At 47.7% G+C, this 19762-nt stretch overlaps 1 protein-coding gene across 2 annotated transcripts in view; it reads left to right on the top strand.

Annotated features, from left to right (window-relative positions):
* Positions 1-19762, top strand: part of LOC128700672 (pyrimidodiazepine synthase) — a 640204-nt gene that overhangs the window by 396616 nt on the left and 223826 nt on the right. For both annotated transcript variants that reach the window (XM_070097054.1, XM_053793963.2), the window contains one exon: positions 15616-15670. The gene's annotated coding sequence lies outside the window, so the exon portion shown is untranslated. The remainder of the gene's footprint in view (positions 1-15615; positions 15671-19762) is intronic.

Below are 19762 nucleotides of genomic sequence, written 5' to 3'. Positions count from 1 at the left end.
GGTGTCATAGCGGGCGCCTGTGACAAGCGGGGTTCCACAGGGGTCAGTCCTAGGACCTGTGCTGTTCTTGGTGTATGTGAATGACATAACGGAAGGGATAGACTCAGAAGTGTCCTTGTTTGCAGATGATGTGAAGTTAATGAGAAGAATCAAATCGGATGAGCATCAGGCAGGACTACAAAGAGACCTGGACAGGCTACAAGCCCCGTCCAGCAATTGGCTCCTTGAGTTTAACCCTGCCAAATGCAAAGTCATGAAGATTGGGGAAGGGCAAAGAAGACCGCAGACACAATATAGTTTAGATGGCCAAAGACTGCAAACTTCACTCAATGAAAAAGATCTGGGGGTGAGTATAACACCGAGCATATCTCCTGAGGCGCACATCAATCAGATAACTGCTGCAGCATACGGGCGCCTGGCAAACCTACGGATAGCGTTCCGATACCTCAGTAAGGATTCGTTCAAGACTCTGTAAACCATTTACGTCAGGCCCATACTGGAGTATGCAGCACCAGTTTGGAATCCACACCTAGTCAAGCACGTCAAGAAATTAGAGAAAGTGCAAAGGTTTGCAACAAGACTAGTCCCAGAGCTACGGGGATTGTCCTACGAAGAAAGGTTGAGGGAAATCGGCCTGACGACACTGGAGGACAGGAGGGTCAGGGGAGACATGATAACGACATATAAAATACTGCGCGGAATAGACAAGGTGGACAAAGACGGGATGTTCCAGAGAAGGGACACAGACACAAGAGGTCACAATTGGAAGTTGAAGACTCTGATGAATCAAAGGGATGTTAGGAAGTATTTCTTCAGTCATAGAGTTGTCAGGCCGTGGAATAGCCTAGAAAGTGACGTAGTGGAGGCGGGAACCATACATAGTTTTAAGGCGAGGTATGATAAAGCTCATGGGGCAGGGAGAGAGAGGACCTAGTAGCAATCAGCGAAGAGGCGGGGCCAGGAGCTATGAATCGACCCCTGCAACCACAAATAGGCGAGTACACACACACACACACACACATACATTTGTATTCAGTTAATACATTGTTAATGTATTATATATTTGCTTGAAAAAGTATTCATTGATTTTATATACACACAAAACTCGAGAGGCAATTTGTAACTCCCATGAAGATTCGGGAAACAGGTCATACCTAACTGTTGAGTGGTATTGACGATGAGAATGTATTGGCACGATCTCTGTAGGGAGCATAATATGTTTTGTGTGCTGTGTGTGTGTATGTCTGTGTTGTGTGTGTTGTGTGTGTGTGTTGTGTGTATGTCTGTGTTGTGTGTGTTGTGTAGTGTAATATTTACCCGCCTGACGGACACTTATCATTTCAGTCAGCCGCAGAAACGTAGGAAAAATAAAGTTGTAATATAGCCTCATCACAGCAGTGCTGCACTTATCTCTGGTTCATCACAACAGTGCTGCACTTATCTCTGGTTCATCACAGCAGTGCTGCATTTGTCTCTGGTTTATCACAGCAGTGCTGCACTTTGGTTTATCACAGCAGTGGTGCACTTGTTTCTGGTTCATCACAGCAGTGCTGCACTTATCTCTGGTTCATCACAGCAGTGCTGCACTTAACTCTGGTTCATCACAGCAGTGTTGCACTTGTCTCTGGTTCATCACAGCAGTGCTGCACTTTGGTTTATCACAGCAGTGGTGCACTTGTTTCTGGTTCATCACAGCAGTGCTGCACTTTGGTTTATCACAGCAGTGGTGCACTTGTTTCTGGTTCATCACAGCAGTGCTGCAATTGTCTCTGGTTCATCACAACTGTGCTGCACTTGTCTCTGGTTTATCACAGCAGTGCTGCACTTAACTCTGGTTCATCACAGCAGTGCTGCACTTGTCTCTGGTTCATCACAGCAGTGCTGCACTTTGGTTTATCACAGCAGTGGTGCACTTGTTTCTGGTTCATCACAGCAGTGTTGCACTTGTCTCTGGTTCATCACAGCAGTGCTGCAATTGTCTCTGGTTTATCACAGCAGTGCTGCACTTAACTCTGGTTCATCACAGCAGTGCTGCACTTGTCTCTGGTTCATCACAGCGGTGCTGCACTTTGGTTTATCACAGCAGTGGTGCACTTGTTTCTGGTTCATCACAGCAGTGCTGCACTTAACTCTGGTTCATCACAACAGTGCTGCACTTGTCTCTGGTTCATCACAACAGTGCTGCACTTGTCTCTGGTTCATCACAACAGTGCTGCACTTGTCTCTGGTTCATCACAACAGTGCTGCACTTGTCTCTGGTTCATCACAACAGTGCTGCACTTGTCTCTGGTTCATCACAACAGTGCTGCACTTGTCTCTGGTTCATCACAACAGTGCTGCACTTGTCTCTGGTTCATCACAACAGTGCTGCACTTGTCTCTGGTTCATCACAACAGTGCTGCACTTGTCTCTGGTTCATCACAACAGTGCTGCACTTGTCTCTGGTTCATCACAACAGTGCTGCACTTGTCTCTGGTTCATCACAGCAGTGCTGCACTTGTCTCTGGTTCATCACAGCAGTGCTGCACTTGTCTCTGGTTCATCACAACAGTGCTGCACTTGTCTCTGGTTCATCACAACAGTGCTGCACTTGTCTCTGGTTCATCACAACAGTGCTGCACTTGTCTCTGGTTCATCACAACAGTGCTGCACTTGTCTCTGGTTCATCACAACAGTGCTGCACTTGTCTCTGGTTCATCTCAACAGTGCTGCACTTGTCTCTGGTTCATCACAGCAGTGCTGCACTTGTCTCTGGTTCATCACAGCAGTGCTGCACTTGTCTCTGGTTCATCACAACAGTGCTGCACTTGTCTCTGGTTCATCACAACAGTGCTGCACTTGACTCTGGTTCATCACAGCAGTGCTGCACTTGACTCTGCTTAATCACGGCAGTGCTGCACTTGTCTCCTGACTACTTCATCACAGCAAATAACACACTGGACGATGACACTCTGCTGTCTGCCAGCAGATACATTTTTAACCTCTTTCATTATTCACAGCTGAAATTGTATATCTCTCCAATTTGCCACACTCGAAAGACCTGTTTGGTCAGAGACCTGGTATGATTAGTGGACGGAAGATCGAAACTCCACCAGCGCCGTATGATCCACACGGGTTTACTGTTATAAATAAATAACTTAAGTAATACCCAAGGGACAAGTTACCAATTTCGACACCAAACAAAAAATAACATTAGTTAAAAATATATAAATACTTTTCCTTCCCAGCTTCATGACACAGGAAGACACAACATGTGCATAACAAAACCTTCATTATACATTTTTCAAGAGACAAATTCTCTAATATTACAGGGTAGAAACTAAAATTCTTTTGAAAAGGAAAACACTTTGAAAGAGTTTGATATTGTGATCAGGGAGAGTAAGGACTCCAGAGCGACAAGGTTTATTTTCCAGAGACTCGGAGTTGAGATCCAGGAGTCACCGGAGGGAAGGTGGTAGGGAGAGGGAGAGAGGGAGGGTGAGGGAGAGAGGGAGGAAAGGAGAGGTGATAATCCCCACAACCTTTTAACAGATATTTACACCAGCCTGACTTACCCTCTACCCCTCCCCCCATTTCCCTACACCAGTCTACCATCTGCCCATTTCCCTCAACTAAGTTTGGTTACCTTCTATCTCAGTTTCCCCCCGTTCCAGCCCCTTTCCCTCACTCCCCATCTCCAGCACCCACACCAAGTTACCTACACCCCCACCAAGTTACCTACACAGCCACCAACTTACCTACACCCCACCAAGTTACCAACACCCCACCAAGTTACCAAACAACCCCACCAAGTTACCAAACAACCCCACCAAGTTACCAACACCCCCACCAAGTTACCAACGCCCCCACCAAGTTACCAACACCCCACCAAGTTACCTACACCCCCACCAAGTTACCTACACCCCCACCAAGTTACATACACCCCACCAGGTTACCTACACCCCACCAAGTTACTTACACCCCACCAAGTTACTTACACCCCACCAAGTTACCTACACCCCCACCAAGTTACCAACGCCCCCACCAAGTTACCTACACCCCGCCAAGTTACCTGCACCCCCACCAAGTTACCTGCACCCCCACCAAGTTACCTGCACCCACACCAAGTTACCTGCACCCCCACCAAGTTACCTGCACCCCCACCAAGTTACCTGCACCCCCACCAAGTTACCTGCACCTCCACCAAGTTACCTGCACCCCCACCAAGTTACCTACACCCCCACCAAGTTACCTACACCCCACCAGGTTACCTACACCCCACCAAGTTACTTACACCCCACCAAGTTACCTACACCCCCACCAAGTTACCTACACCCCCACCAAATTACCTACACCCCACCAAGTTACCTACACCCTCACCAAGTTACCTACACCCTACCAAGTTACCTACACTCCACCAAGTTACCTACACCGCACCAAGTTACCTACACCCCCACCAGGTTACCTACACCCCACCAAGTTACCTACACCCCCACCAGGTTACCTACACCCTGTTATATCTTGGAAATTGGTCATCCTGTGTTATTTAACTATTGTAAGAGAAAATGTTCATCACTTAATATTATAACGCGAAAGTCCCCGTTTATAGCTAAAATAGAGACTTTCGGCGTTATATTATTTTCTGTTAATATATAAAAAATACCATGGTATTATCACTATTATCACTATTATTTTATTATTATTGTTAGGATTCTTATGTATATAGAGCATAAGTCTCGGAACCATCTGGTGAATTGTTCAATTGTTTATGTCCGGCTGACTGACGTTTGGGTCAGGTGATCCAACCTGTCGACGCGTCACCAGACAAACTCTTGCTTTCTACTTCCTTTACGGCCGGATTCAAAGGTCTTGTTGAATCTTGTACACTTTGTAGTTTGAATTTACACAGTCTTGTTAAGACAAAGACGTAAATGTTAGTGAAGACTTAATTACTGGAAGAATAATTAATCTTCCTTATTAATGTGATATTTCCATGATTTTGAACTAAATATGTATACTGTAAATTTAGTGTACAAAGTATTATTATAATATTAGGTACAGAGATAAAATAAAGTATTAAATACTTTAATAAATTTGAATATTATTCTATGGAGTTTCCCAGTTGAAATTATTTCCCCCACCAAGTTACCTGCACCCCCACCAAGTTACCTGCACCCCCACCAAGTTACCTACACCCCACCAAGTTACCTACACCCCCACCAAGTTACCTACACCCCCACCAAGTTACCTACACCCCCACCAAGTTACCTACACCCCACCAAGTTACCTACACCCCCACCAAGTTACCTACACCCCCGCCAAGTTACCTACACCCCACCAAGTTACCTACACCCCCACCAAGTTACCTACACCCCACCAAGTTACCTACACCCCCGCCAAGTTACCTACACCCCACCAAGTTACCTACACCCCCGCCAAGTTACCTACACCCCACCAAGTTACCTACACACCCACCAAGTTACCTACACACCCACCAAGTTACCTACACCCCCACCAAGTTACCTACACCCCACCAAGTTACCTACACCCCCACCAAGTTACCTACACCCCCGCCAAGTTACCTACACCCCACCAAGTTACCTACACCCCACCAAGTTACCTACACCCCCGCCAAGTTACCTACACCCCACCAAGTTACCTACACCCCCGCCAAGTTACCTACACCCCCAGCAAGTTACACAGGGGTTGCCGGGACAAGAGAATTAAACACCTTTTATGAAGATGTATGTTGTCACCGTCTCTAGTAGAGACAAATGGAGACAGTTTCCCAGTCTCCTCGCCTTCCTTCTCCTCCTCCTCCTTGGGCGTACTCACTCATTTGTGGTTGTGGGGGTCAAGTCTTGGCTCCTGACTTCGCTCAGCTCAATACTAGCTTTGTGGGTCCTGTCATACCTATTCTTAAAACTATGTATAGAGTTCGCTTGTACTTCATTCACACTATAACTTTAGTGAGGCTGAAGAAGTACTTCCTGATATTCAAATGATTCATCTGCGTACATAACTTCCAGCTTTGTGCCCGTCTTCCTGTTTCCCGCCTCTCAATAGTCTTTATTCACTCTATTTTGTGCCGAGTATTATATACATTGTTATTATGTCTTCCTATTTGCTCATATCCCTTAGTTTTGGGGACTAGTCTCATCTCGTTCCTTGGCACAGTAATTTTCTATATGATGGTATTGCATGTTTTATAGTGGGCCTAACATATATTACTCTTTGTTAAAGTTCCTGAAAGCTAATCTTAGGCTTGAAATTTGCAAATTAGTCGCAGAAGTTAGAGATGATGTTTGCCTTTGTCTTCCACTATTTAGGTAATTGTCCTGTTTCCAGTGACTTGTAAGTTGAACTGGTGATTCACGTAGTGCTTCTGTGGCCTCTCAGAACCCATGGTAACACGTTAAATATCACTGCTACAACGTACCGGCAAGCATACTAGTAAGAGGCAGTATCAATTATAAAGTCTTTAGTGGGCTAAACTCTTCTCAGTTAAATGACAAACAGCATATCGTATCTTATTACCATGGTGATACACTATCAGGTTCCATGACCTATGAAGTGTTCAGTTCACTCAGTAACTGCAATTCTTTAACTGTCAAGAAGAAAGATGGTATCTCCCAGATGTGTGTTTTTTTTTTTTTTACTGGAATTATTCCTGCTTCCACCAACAAAACATTAAATCGTATATTACGTTCTTCACAGACTTTGCTTTAGTTTTATTGTTTATGCGACTGAGTAAGAGTTTCACTTCAGATTTGGTATCACTGTTGCGTTATTCTCAAGTTTCCGCTCAACCCCTCTCCTCGTCCTCGCTTAAACAGTCTTGGCTATTGTACTCTCACTACATTTTCTGTTACTTTTTATATAACTTTTTTCTTGCTTTTGTCCTTTTATTTTTGGTGTGTCTGCATCTTTGAGAGAATCATGGTCTCTGTTGTTGCCATCGTCTCCTCTCTTAATATAAATTTGTCTTCCTCCTCGTGACACTCACAGTTTAGGTGCTTCGTTATCTCATTCATTGTCCTTTCTTTCGATTTCCCTTCCCCACTTTACTGCATTCAGGAATTCCCTCATTCTTGCATAATCTTTCCTGAAATCTGATTTCCTTCTTTACCACTTTTGCTAAGCTACTATTGATGTTCATCTCCACAAGGTTTTCGAAACCCTGTACTGTATAGTCACTGACAGCCAGAGGCCTCTGACAGTCTTTCACTTAGGGCAAGTTTACTTAACGCGAATACTAGGTCCAGTGTTGCTGGATGATTTACCCTGTGTGATGGTGAGGAGAGATGAGTGGAGGAGGAGTGCTTATGGATTGGGCTGTGGCATTCCTGTACTGGGAGACAACAGGGTTATGGATGTAGATGGCCTTGAATGTCAAAGCCCTTTCTAAGAATCCTTTGTAGCTTCTGTATATCAGTGAAAGAATGTACCGAAAAGCGAGACACAATATGCGCTTTAAGGCATTTTATTGAGAGGACGTTTTGTCCCATCTCAGACTCAGAGATGGAGAGAAAAGAGAGTATTATAGTGATAAGACGTGAGGTATAGACATAGGCTGGAGATGTAACTTGCAGTGACGTTGTTCAGGCAGACGGTAACTGGGAAGTTTACAATTAAATGGGTCAGTAGACTGACTTTAGTACTTGTACACCGTTTTTCGTAATGACAGCGTCAAGTTAAGTGAGAATACTCGCAACTTTGGTCTGTGTTTCAGAAATTAGGATACACCTGACTAGGTTGGTGCTGGGCAAGTATATCGTCGTCATATTAAGTGGGAAGCTCTAAAACCGTAGGAGTCATACAGCAGTGCAGAATGGGAAGCAGTTAGATTTAGTCCAAGGGAAGGGAAGGTAGTTCCTATTCACTAGATCAAGAGCCCTTCACCATCGTCACGGCACCTCCCTTGAAGGTTCGGGGGGGGGGGTAAGTAGATGGTTCAGTGTTGTCATGACCAGCACAAGTGTTATGTAGATAAAGACGTGTGTATATTTCAGAACATTATTCAGGAAACGTTTCGTCACGAGTGTCTTTAGTCATAATACAAAGAATCAGTGAAAGCAGCATATATATTTAGAAGAAGAGGTCAAGTGAGCATAAGCTAAAATGGAGTAACAGAAGTAAAATTAGAAGTAACATATTGGGTAATATTTAAAAAAAATTGGACTTGTATGTGAGTAGGCAGATATGCCTCCTGTAGTTTTCACTGATGCAGCTTGCTGCTAACCAAGGAAAGCAGCAGGTGTGACATTCTTGGATGGTGTCAACTAATGGCAGTGTCCAGGTTGGAAATACGTACAAAAAAAGTATTCAACAATATTGTAAATGTTGTTACACAAATAACCCGCACATAAAAGAGAGAAGCTTACGACGACTGTTGTCATGGCGGCCTCTGAACGCTACCGGCACCGTAGGTCATTTTCATGTATAATTAATTTTGCTTCTAACAACATTTCACGAGGTGGTCGTGCTTGTTCCTGTGTTTCACAGACATTTTTCTGGTCGCGGTTGACAACATTTTTGTATTAAACTTTTACCTCCAGGGATCTTGCTACTTTACCCACGTACCTCTTATCACACCCATCCTTAAAATATGATATACTCCTGCACTCATGGTTCTGTTATCAATTTGTTCCTTATTAAATCTATTAGTGATCGAAGCGTTTGAAACTATTTTTAAGATTAGTATAGAATTGACAGCTTCATTTACGTTTGATGCTACTTGCCTAACAGGCAGAATAATATATTGGACTGGTGTTCCCTCTGTAGGTTCATGACGGGAGTCAATATGCAGCAATCCGAGCTTGTTTGTTTTCTGTATACTTTGAATCGGTCAGTAATAATAATCTTAATTTCTACAAGTACATGATTCCGCTGATACGGACTTAGATGATCTCACTATTTAGAAAATTCATGGTTACATACAGCATTTCGGGCAACGTAAGTTAATCTTTTTCCCCAGAATGCGACCCAGGACACCCAGGTACCTACTTATTAAACCATACTACGGGTGGGGTTTGAACCCGTGGTCAGAGTCTCGAAACTCCGTGGTTTGGTTTGTTTGCAATCGTGTTATTACGATTTCGTGAGTCACCTACTGATTGCTAGGTGAATAGGGGTAGCAGGTGTTAAATATTCCCAACGTTTCTCCAGTGACCGAGATGGATCCCGGACTCCCAGTGTGTGAGGTGAGGACGCTGCCAACCAAGCCACGAGACCCCACTATCCTTACCTGTGTGGAGTAACACATCTAAGAGTGGCAGTTAGTTTCTCTCTTCAAGTGTGAATTTTATGGTTGGCTCCAAGCTGCTGTTGGTGTTGATGCTCTGCACGCCGAGCCTCCTGGGCAAAATGACCAAAATATCATCGACGTTGCACAGTCGTGACTGAGTCATTGATGGCTGGCGTATGAGATTGGTTTCTTGATTCTCCATATATATATATATATATATATATAATTTAGCCAGGACTGCTCTTCTGAATGAGTCTATAGTTCATCCTTAATTATAGCACAGAGCTCTACTAAGTCAACAGAATCCTGATATGGTATGGGTACGTCTACATCATTATTGAACTTGTCTCAACAGGAACATTTATGTATAGGGTCATAACGTGCGATTTAGACGATCACCTTAATGGCTAAGGTGCGCCTGGTTGATAGTACCTAAAGCTGTAGAAACATATTTTGCTAATGTCCGTGACAGGTTGGAGCTGGATATTGGATTCGTCTTAGGTAGTCCAAAAAAACTGGATGACTGGAATTGATGGGGAGTCAGTGCGAGAGCTTTTTATCCCACTCGGTCTTTCCTGAGTGTTTTACAGGCATTACTGAGAAAGGAATGTGTCCGTACACTGACATTCGTGAATGTGTAGGTGTTGTGTCATTTAGCAGGTCGTATATTTTGTTGACATAATCTGTCAGCTATGAGGATGCTACCCCGTCCGATACTTGAGCACGCGAACGTAGCAACCTGGTAAGACAAAACTGTTCTGAAAAACTGCTGCTATCAGTCACTCCACGAATCCTTTATGGAATTTGTAGTCCTTAATCTGGTGGTTTTTTGACAATATTGAATTCTAATTTGAATTTCCGTATTCTGGCGGCAAACTGAAGCGTAAGTCTGAGTGCTTCACCTTGCAAGACACTGAATGAGCAGGAAGAAACGTTCACGATACATGCCCTTCCAGCGCCTTTCCATTTACTGTGTTGGCATGGGATGGAAAGTTTCCTACTGAGGCTCTTTTGTAAATTAGAAGAGGTCATTATCCTCAGTACGACTTTAAAAGTGAGTCTGTCTGGCTCGGGGAGGACCGAGAGCTACAAGTGTGCTTTGTGGAAAGCATCCTTAGAGAGTTCCTTGCAGTCTAGACAGTAGTGGAATGTGGCTGGAGTGAACCGGTATTTGGAGTGAGTAAGGTGAGTTAGGCAGTTGCCTTGGAAGTTAGAATGAGTACTAAGGCTTACAGGAGAAGAGAAGAATAGTATCTAGAAAATGTCCTTCTCAGATGCTGTATCAGATAGCTAGACAGTATGATGATAAAGAATTGATAAGTTCCAGACATACTGTATATTGGGGGAATGTTTGACCACGAGTGGCGTCTTCAGTCCTAATACAGAGAACTAAAGTAAGCAGTATATATGGGGCGAAAGGTCGATTTTACATCACCTCACCGATTTCAGACATGTGTTGTCTCCGGTCACATTCCACTAACTTCTTGTATGCCAAGAGAAACTTGCGGCGCTCTCCATCTCGTCTCTGTGAGAACTGCTATATTCACCACTGGTGGAGGAAACGTTTTCTAAGTTAAATCCCATAAAAAGAATATTGTGTCTAACAAGCATTCATAACTTCTCTCTCATTTCTAGAGCCAATCTTGTGAAGTAAATTTTTTCTAGTATTCATTCCTAACTCGTAGATTTAATAGCAGTATAATCTTCTAAGTCTTGCATGTGAATGTACTATTTACAGATTACACATAATCACCCCCTCAAGGAAGGCTCCATGATGCCGTTCAAAGACAATCAACGCAAAGAATTGGTCCTATTTTCCTCATCACAGGATGCATCTTGATTGTCTCCTATTCATCCCAGGCTAAATATTACCCCCTGGCTTAGCGCTTCTTTTTTATTATAATAATAAATATTACCCCTAGCAGCTCATAATACCAAGTTAATATAATAAATAATAATACAGAGATTCAGTCAGAATTGTATGAGAGCAGAAAAGACCCGTCAGGAGGTAAACAGTCTCGCATAGTTAATGGATGTAAACAAATAAAACCTGAAAGAAAACTGTTTGTAAGGAATTAACTGTATACTGATAACAAGGTATAACTTTTAAGGTAAATCTTACGTCATTAAAATAAGTTATTACAGCTTACGAGGAGAGTTTCTCAGACAGGGGAGAGTGGGGAGACGTTCCTCAGACAGGGGAGAGTGGGAAGACGTTCTTCAGACAGGGGAGAGTGGGAAGACGTTCTTCAGACAGGGGAGAGCGGGGAGACGTTCCTCAGACAAGGGAGTGGGGAGACGTTCCTCAGACAAGGGAGTGGGGAGACGTTCCTCAGACAAGGGAGTGGGGAGACGTTCCTCAGACAAGGGAGTGGGGAGACGTTCCTCAGACAAGGGAGTGGGGAGACGTTCCTCAGACAGGGAAGAGTGGGGAGACGTTCCTCACACAGGGGAGAGTGGGGAGACGTTCCCCAGAGAGGGGAGAGTGGGGAGACGTTCCCCAGAGAGGGGAGAGTGGGGAGACGTTCCCCAGAGAGGGGAGAGTGGGGAGACGTTCCCCAGAGAGGGGAGAGTGGGGAGACGTTCCCCAGAGAGGGGAGAGTGGGGAGACGTTCCCCAGACAGGGGAGAGTGGGGAGACGTTCCCCAGACAGGGGAGAGTGGGGAGACGTTCCCCAGACAGGGGAGAGTGGGGAGACGTTCCCCAGACAGGGGAGAGTGGGGAGACGTTCCCCAGACAGGGGAGAGTGGGGAGACGTTCCCCAGACAGGGGAGAGTGGGGAGACGTTCCCCAGACAGGGGAGAGTGGGGAGACGTTCCCCAGACAGGGGAGAGTGGGGAGACGTTCCCCAGACAGGGGAGAGTGGGGAGACGTTCCCCAGACCGGGGAGAGGGGGGCGACGTGCCCCAGTGCGGGGAGCGTGGGGTGACGTTCCCCAGACAGGGGAGAGTGGGGAGACGTTCCCCAGACAGGGGAGAGTGGGGAGACGTTCCCCAGACAGGGGAGAGTGGGGAGAGGGGGAGAGTGGGGAGACGTTCCCCAGACAGGGGAGACGTTCCCCAGACAGGGGAGAGTGGGGAGACGTTCCCCAGACAGGGGAGAGTGGGGAGACGTTCCCCAGACAGGGGAGACGTTCCCCAGAGAGGGGAGAGTGGGGAGACGTTCCCCAGAGAGGGGAGAGTGGGGAGACGTTCCCCAGAGAGGGGAGAGTGGGGAGACGTTCCCCAGAGAGGGGAGAGTGGGGAGACGTTCCCCAGAGAGGGGAGAGTGGGGAGACGTTCCCCAGAGAGGGGAGAGTGGGGAGACGTTCCCCAGAGCGGGGAGTGGGGAGACGTTCCCCAGAGAGGGGAGAGTGGGGAGACGTTCCCCAGAGAGGGGAGAGTGGGGAGACGTTCCCCAGAGAGGGGAGAGTGGGGAGACGTTCCCCAGAGAGGGGAGAGTGGGGAGACGTTCCCCAGAGAGGGGAGAGTGGGGAGACGTTCCCCAGAGAGGGGAGAGTGGGGAGACGTTCCCCAGAGAGGGGAGAGTGGGGAGACGTTCCCCAGAGAGGGGAGAGTGGGGAGACGTTCCCCAGAGAGGGGAGAGTGGGGAGACGTTCCCCAGAGAGGGGAGAGTGGGGAGACGTTCCCCAGAGAGGGGAGAGTGGGGAGACGTTCCCCAGAGAGGGGAGAGTGGGGAGACGTTCCCCAGAGAGGGGAGAGTGGGGAGACGTTCCCCAGAGAGGGGGAGAGTGGGGAGACGTTCCCCAGAGAGGGGAGAGTGGGGAGACGTTCCCCAGAGAGGGGAGAGTGGGGAGACGTTCCCCAGAGAGGGGAGAGTGGGGAGACGTTCCCCAGAGAGGGGAGAGTGGGGAGACGTTCCCCAGAGAGGGGAGAGTGGGGAGACGTTCCCCAGAGAGGGGAGAGTGGGGAGACGTTCCCCAGAGAGGGGAGAGTGGGGAGACGTTCCCCAGAGAGGGGAGAGTGGGGAGACGTTCCCCAGAGAGGGGAGAGTGGGGAGACGTTCCCCAGAGAGGGGAGAGTGGGGAGACGTTCCCCAGAGAGGGGAGAGTGGGGAGACGTTCCCCAGAGAGGGGAGAGTGGGGAGACGTTCCCCAGAGAGGGGAGAGTGGGGAGACGTTCCCCAGAGAGGGGAGAGTGGGGAGACGTTCCCCAGAGAGGGGAGAGTGGGGAGACGTTCCCCAGACAGGGGAGAGTGGGGAGACGTTCCCCAGACAGGGGAGAGTGGGGAGACGTTCCCCAGACAGGGGAGAGTGGGGAGACGTTCCCCAGACAGGGGGGGAGAGTGGGGAGACGTTCCCCAGACAGGGGAGAGTGGGGAGACGTTCCCCAGACAGGGGAGAGTGGGGAGACGTTCCCCAGACAGGGGAGAGTGGGGAGACGTTCCCCAGACAGGGGAGAGTGGGGAGACGTTCCCCAGACAGGGGAGAGTGGGGAGACGTTCCCCAGACAGGGGAGAGTGGGGAGACGTTCCCCAGAGAGGGGAGAGTGGGGAGACGTTCCCCAGACAGGGGAGGTGGGGAGACGTTCCCCAGAGAGGGAGAGTGGGAGACGTTCCCCAGAGAGGGGAGAGTGGGGAGACGTTCCCCAGACTGGGGAGGGGGGAGAGTGGGGGAGACGTTCCCCAGACAGGGGAGAGTGGGGAGACGTTCCCCAGACCGGGGAGAGTGGGGAGACGTTCCCCAGAGAGGGGCGAGACGGTCCCCAGAGAGGGGAGAGTGGGGAGACGTTCCCCAGAGAGGGGAGAGTGGGGAGACGTTCCCCAGAGAGGGGAGAGTGGGGAGACGTTCCCCAGAGAGGGGAGAGTGGGGAGACGTTCCCCAGAGAGGGGAGAGTGGGGAGACGTTCCCCAGAGAGGGGAGAGTGGGGAGACGTTCCCCAGAGAGGGGAGAGTGGGGAGACGTTCCCCAGAGAGGGGAGAGTGGGGAGACGTTCCCCAGAGAGGGGAGAGTGGGGAGACGTTCCCCAGAGAGGGGAGAGTGGGGAGACGTTCCCCAGAGAGGGGAGAGTGGGGAGACGTTCCCCAGAGAGGGGAGAGTGGGGAGACGTTCCCCAGAGAGGGGAGAGTGGGGAGACGTTCCCCAGAGAGGGGAGAGTGGGGAGACGTTCCCCAGAGAGGGGAGAGTGGGGAGACGTTCCCCAGAGAGGGGAGAGTGGGGAGACGTTCCCCAGAGAGGGGAGAGTGGGGAGACGTTCCCCAGAGAGGGGAGAGTGGGGAGACGTTCCCCAGAGAGGGGAGAGTGGGGAGACGTTCCCCAGAGAGGGGAGAGTGGGGAGACGTTCCCCAGAGAGGGGAGAGTGGGGAGACGTTCCCCAGACAGGGGAGAGTGGGGAGACGTTCCCCAGACAGGGGAGAGTGGGGAGACGTTCCCCAGACAGGGGAGAGTGGGGAGACGTTCCCCAGACAGGGGAGAGTGGGGAGACGTTCCCCAGACAGGGGAGAGTGGGGAGACGTTCCCCAGACAGGGGAGAGTGGGGAGACGTTCCCCAGACAGGGGAGAGTGGGGAGACGTTCCCCAGACAGGGGAGAGTGGGGAGACGTTCCCCAGACAGGGGAGAGTGGGGAGACGTTCCCCAGACAGGGGAGAGTGGGGAGACGTTCCCCAGAGAGGGGAGAGTGGGGAGACGTTCCCCAGAGAGGAGAGAGTGGGGAGACGTTCCCCAGACAGGGGAGAGTGGGGAGACGTTCCCCAGACTGGGGAGAGTGGGGAGACGTTCCCCAGACTGGGGAGAGTGGGGAGACGTTCCCCAGACTGGGGAGAGTGGGGAGACGTTCCCCAGACAGGGGAGAGTGGGGAGACGTTCCCCAGAGAGGGGAGAGTGGGGAGACGTTCCCCAGACAGGGGAGAGTGGGGAGACGTTCCCCAGACAGGGGAGAGTGGGGAGACGTTCCCCAGACAGGGGAGAGTGGGGAGACGTTCCCCAGACAGGGGAGAGTGGGGAGACGTTCCCCAGACAGGGGAGAGTGGGGAGACGTTCCCCAGATAGGGGAGAGTGGGGAGACGTCCCTCAAGGAAGACTGGGGAGGCATCTCTGAGATAGCTGGTGACTGCACTCAAGTATTGCGTCCTGCCGGATAGTCACCGTGTACCTGGTGCTGCTACAACAATATGTCTGGTCAGCTGCGACTCGTTTGATAATCTCTTATTCGAGGAACCTACAGTCAGGTGTGGAGTGTTGTTATAGAGGTTGTCCCTTACTGTGGCCAAGGTTACACAGTGTAACCCTGTGGCTTGGCACCACACGTTGAGTGTCATGGAGTGTAGAAACACCTGAGTGTTAGGCAGAGTATATGTACTTGATCCTTCTTTGTGTTAGAAATACTTTGTGTAGTATTGGAATATTCTTTATTGAGGAATAGCTTAAAATAATGTTGGTTGTGGTTTACAGTGTTGCTCGTGAGAGGGAAGGCGACACAGTGAGACGTGATCTTCCGCAACACAAGGTAAGCCATTCTTTATATTATAGTATTATGATTTAAGTGTTGTCAACACTTATCAGTGAGTATGTAAACCCCACATGAACAGAATATATGAGTATATATTTCGTCCTTAGTGACCCTCGGCAGATGTAGTTTCTTAGACACTCGTCATCAGCAGTATGTTGTCACACTAACAGTGTGTTGTCACAGTAACAGTGTGTTGTCACACTAACAGTGTGTTGTCACACTAACAGTGTGTTGTCACAATAACAGTGTGTCTCACACGAACATTGTGGGAACTAACATACTGTAAATTATTTTTGATCGCCTTTATAAAAGCCATTGATACATTGATATGACGTACGAGAGTGTGTGTATACTCGCCTGTATGTACTGGCCCCAACTCTGAACTTGTTGCTTCCCAGATTCACGCTTCCAACCTCGTTGGCCCTATCATACTTATTCTTAAAACTATGTCTGGAATTTTCGATCACTTCCTCGAGATTATTCCAATGCCCGACTACCCTGAAACTGAGGAAATATCTCCTGACACACCTGCGACTCGTCTGTGTCCTTAGCTTCCAGCTGTCCCCCGTGTACCTGTTTCCGGCCTCTCGAACAGCTGGTGTGTACGTGCGCCCGCGCACGGCTGGAGCTACGACTCGGCTGGCGCCGAGTCGCAGCTCCTGGCCCAGCCTCTTTGCTGCTCGTTGCTTGTCCCATACATTCCCTGTTCAAAGAGCTTTATCATACCTCTTCTTAAAGCTGTGTATGGATCCTGCTTCCACCGCATCACTCTCCAGATTGTTCCAGTTCCGGACAGCCCTAGACTGTGACTCATTTGAGTTTCCAACTTCCAGTTGTGACCCCGTGTTGCTGTGTCCCATCTCTGAAACATTCTGTCCCTATCCACCTTGTCAATTCCTCTCAGTATTTTATGTGTCATCATCATGTCTTCCATCCCTGCTGTCCTCCAGTGTAGTCAGGTTCATTTTTCTTAACCTCTGCTCGTAGGACATACCCTTTAGCTCCGGGACTAGTCTTGTTGCAAACCTTAGGACTTTCTTTAATTTCTTGACGTGCGTGTCCAGGTGTGGGTTCCATAGTGGTGCTGCATACTCCAGTATGAGCATGACATAGACATTGTACAGTATCTTAAGTTTTCTAGGCATTCATATGCTGCAGCAGTTATTTGGGTCATGTGCGCCTCAGGAGATGTGCTCAGAATGATACTCACCCTAAGATCTTTTTTCTTGAATAAAATTTGCAGCCTTTTTGCCCCTAGCCTTTACTCCGTCTACGGTCTTCTTTGACCTTCCCCAATCTTCATGGTGGGGCTAAATTCCAGGAGCCAATTGTTGGGCCAGGCTTGCAAACTGTCCATTTTCCTTTGTAGTCCTACTTGATCCTCGTCTGCTTGAATTCTCTGTATTAGCTTCGCATTGTTTGCAAACAGGGACACCTCTGAGTCTGTCCCCTCCGTCATGTCATTCACATATACCAGAAACAGCACCAGCCCTAGCATTGAGCCTTGCGGAACTCCCTCGGACAACTCGTCACATACCATCACCCGTTGTTTCCTTCCTGTAAGGTATTCTCTGAGCCATTTTAATTCCTTTCCTGTAATTCCTGCCTGTCCCTTTAGTTTTTGCACTAATGTCTTGTGTGGAATTGTTTCGAAAGCCTTCTTACAGTCCAAGAAAATGCAGCTCTACCCACGCCCTCTCTCCTGTTTTCTGTTACCTTGTCCAATAGGTTTGTGACATAGGATTTTTCCTCCCTGAAACCGTGTTGTTTATCGTATATAAGTTCATTTCTAGGTGCTCCACCACTCTTATAATCTCCATGACTTTGCATACTCTGCATGTCAGTGACACTGGTCTGTAGTTTAATGCTGCCTGTCTGTCTCCTTTCTTGAAAATTGGGACTACATGTCCGGTCTTCCTAACCTCAGGTAGTCACCCTGTTGCAATAGATGTGTTGACTGTTGTTAGTGGTACATACAGTGCCTCTGCTCCCTCTCTAAGGAACCATGGAGAGATGTTCGGTCTCATAGCCTTTGAGGTATCTAGCTCGCTTAAAAGCCTCTTCACCTCCACTTCGGCTGTGTATAGTGTGTCCAAGATTTGATGGTGTACTGACCATTCCGGTTTGCTGGAAGCCTTTCTACCTCCACCAATAACTTAATTATTTGCTATCTCCTTTTAAATTTCTGTCTAATATTGGATCTCAGTGAATTCTTTAGCTAATACCTTATATTGTTCAATATTTGTCTTTTCTCTAGTTAATTTTGCAAAACTGTCTTTATACTTGCAGATCTTTCCTTCTCTAGGCTCATGTTGACAAATATCTTGTGGTTGGCTGCTTACTTATTCCTGCATAAATATATTTAATTTAGTTTTGTGTTCTACCAATCTTTTAATTTCCTTCTCAGTATTATTTTCATTTAATTCCTGATCCATTACCTCGGCTTGCTCAAACCACGGAACGGGTGCGGTTCAAACCCATGGCGAGTGAGTTGTAAAACTTCAAGCCAGTACGTAAGCCAGTGGCTTACGTACTGGCCTGGCGTTTTACAACTGGCCAGGACTGGCCTGGAGTTTTAACTCACTCACTATAGGCTCAAACCCTTCCCGTTCCGTGGTTTGTTTACAATCGTGCTATTACGATGTCGTGAGTCATGTCAGTTTGCTCACTTAATATCGTCTACATTTGCTGAAAGGAGGTCTTTAAAACTTCTGTTTCACTGGGTGTTAGTGGACTGTTGTGAGTCACATCCTGGGACAAAACTACCTTAATTTGCCCGAAATGTTCAGCATAACAAACGGCTTTTTATATAGTAATATATCATTGATGTCAGCTATGGCGTGTATACCTTGTACATGTACAGTACTTGTAGAAATAAAGATATATTATTAATCCATCTTGCCTTACCTGAAGTTGTTGAGTCTTAGTTATTTTGTCCGTCCCTCCACTGGTTTCCTGGTTCGCAGGTGTATCAGCGTAGCTGTGTTTACACTGTCAACCCTTCGCAATATTGTATATAAACAAATGAACGAGTGTACTGTTGTGATTCTCTCTCCTTAATATATTCAGTATGTCACTCTTGCCCCAGAAAATGTTCAATGTTATTGTTTTTCTACTTTTTTTTTGCGACATCACTCGTATATAACACATTTCGTCCCTCCAATACAAAAGTAGATTTTCACCCAGGATGATGATGCTGACATCTGATCTCCTTAGTTTTGTGTACTCGCCTATTTGTGGTTGCAGGGGTCGATTCACAGATCCTGGCCCCACCTCTTCAGTGAACGCTACTAGGTCCTCTCTCTCCCTGCTCCATGAGTTTTATCATACCTCGTCTTAAAGCTATGTATGGTTCCTGCCTCCACTATGTCACTTGCCAGACTATTGCACTTCGTGACTACTCTATGACTGAAGAAATATTTCTTAACATCCCTTTGATTCATCTGAGTCTTCAACTTCCAGTTGTGACCCCTTGTATCTGTGTTCCATCCCTGGAACATCCAGTCTCTGTCCACATTGTCTATTCCACGCAGTATTTGGTATGTCGTTATCATATCTCCCCTAGCCCTCCTGTCCTCCTTTCTTCGTAGGACATTCCCCTTAGCTCTGGAACTAACCTTGTCGCAAACTTTTGCACTTTCTCTAATTTCTTGACGTACGTACGTGTGTGTGTGCGTGTGCGTTTGCGCGTGCCCATGTGCTTGCACCTGCGTGTGTTTAACTGTTCAGTTCTCAGCTACAGAAGCAGTACTGTGCTGCTGCTGTTTCATCCTGGACACTTTATTTTATCATATGAATGTACATAATCCCCGCAGTGTGCTACACCTCTTACGTCGTTTTATAAATTCAGTCCCTGTGTCTGCTTCTGTGTTCTCAAAGAAAAAAAATTTCAAATCCCTTCGGCTAGTCTTTTTATTTCGTAGATTTATAGCTTTGGTCTCTCGTCCGTGTTCCAGGTACTGAAAAATCTTTTTAATTCTTCCATATTCTTGTATGACCTTGTATGTGGTTATGTCTGCTCTTTTTCCGTCTACCAGCCATTTTATAGCTCTTATAGGCTTTATTGTGTTGGGATTTAACATAGAAATA

Source organism: Cherax quadricarinatus, chromosome 56, assembly GCF_038502225.1.
Source record: "Cherax quadricarinatus isolate ZL_2023a chromosome 56, ASM3850222v1, whole genome shotgun sequence".
Lineage (NCBI taxonomy): Eukaryota > Metazoa > Arthropoda > Malacostraca > Decapoda > Parastacidae > Cherax > Cherax quadricarinatus.
Note: the sequence above shows the minus strand (reverse complement) of the source record. Positions and strands in the feature narration are given on the sequence as shown.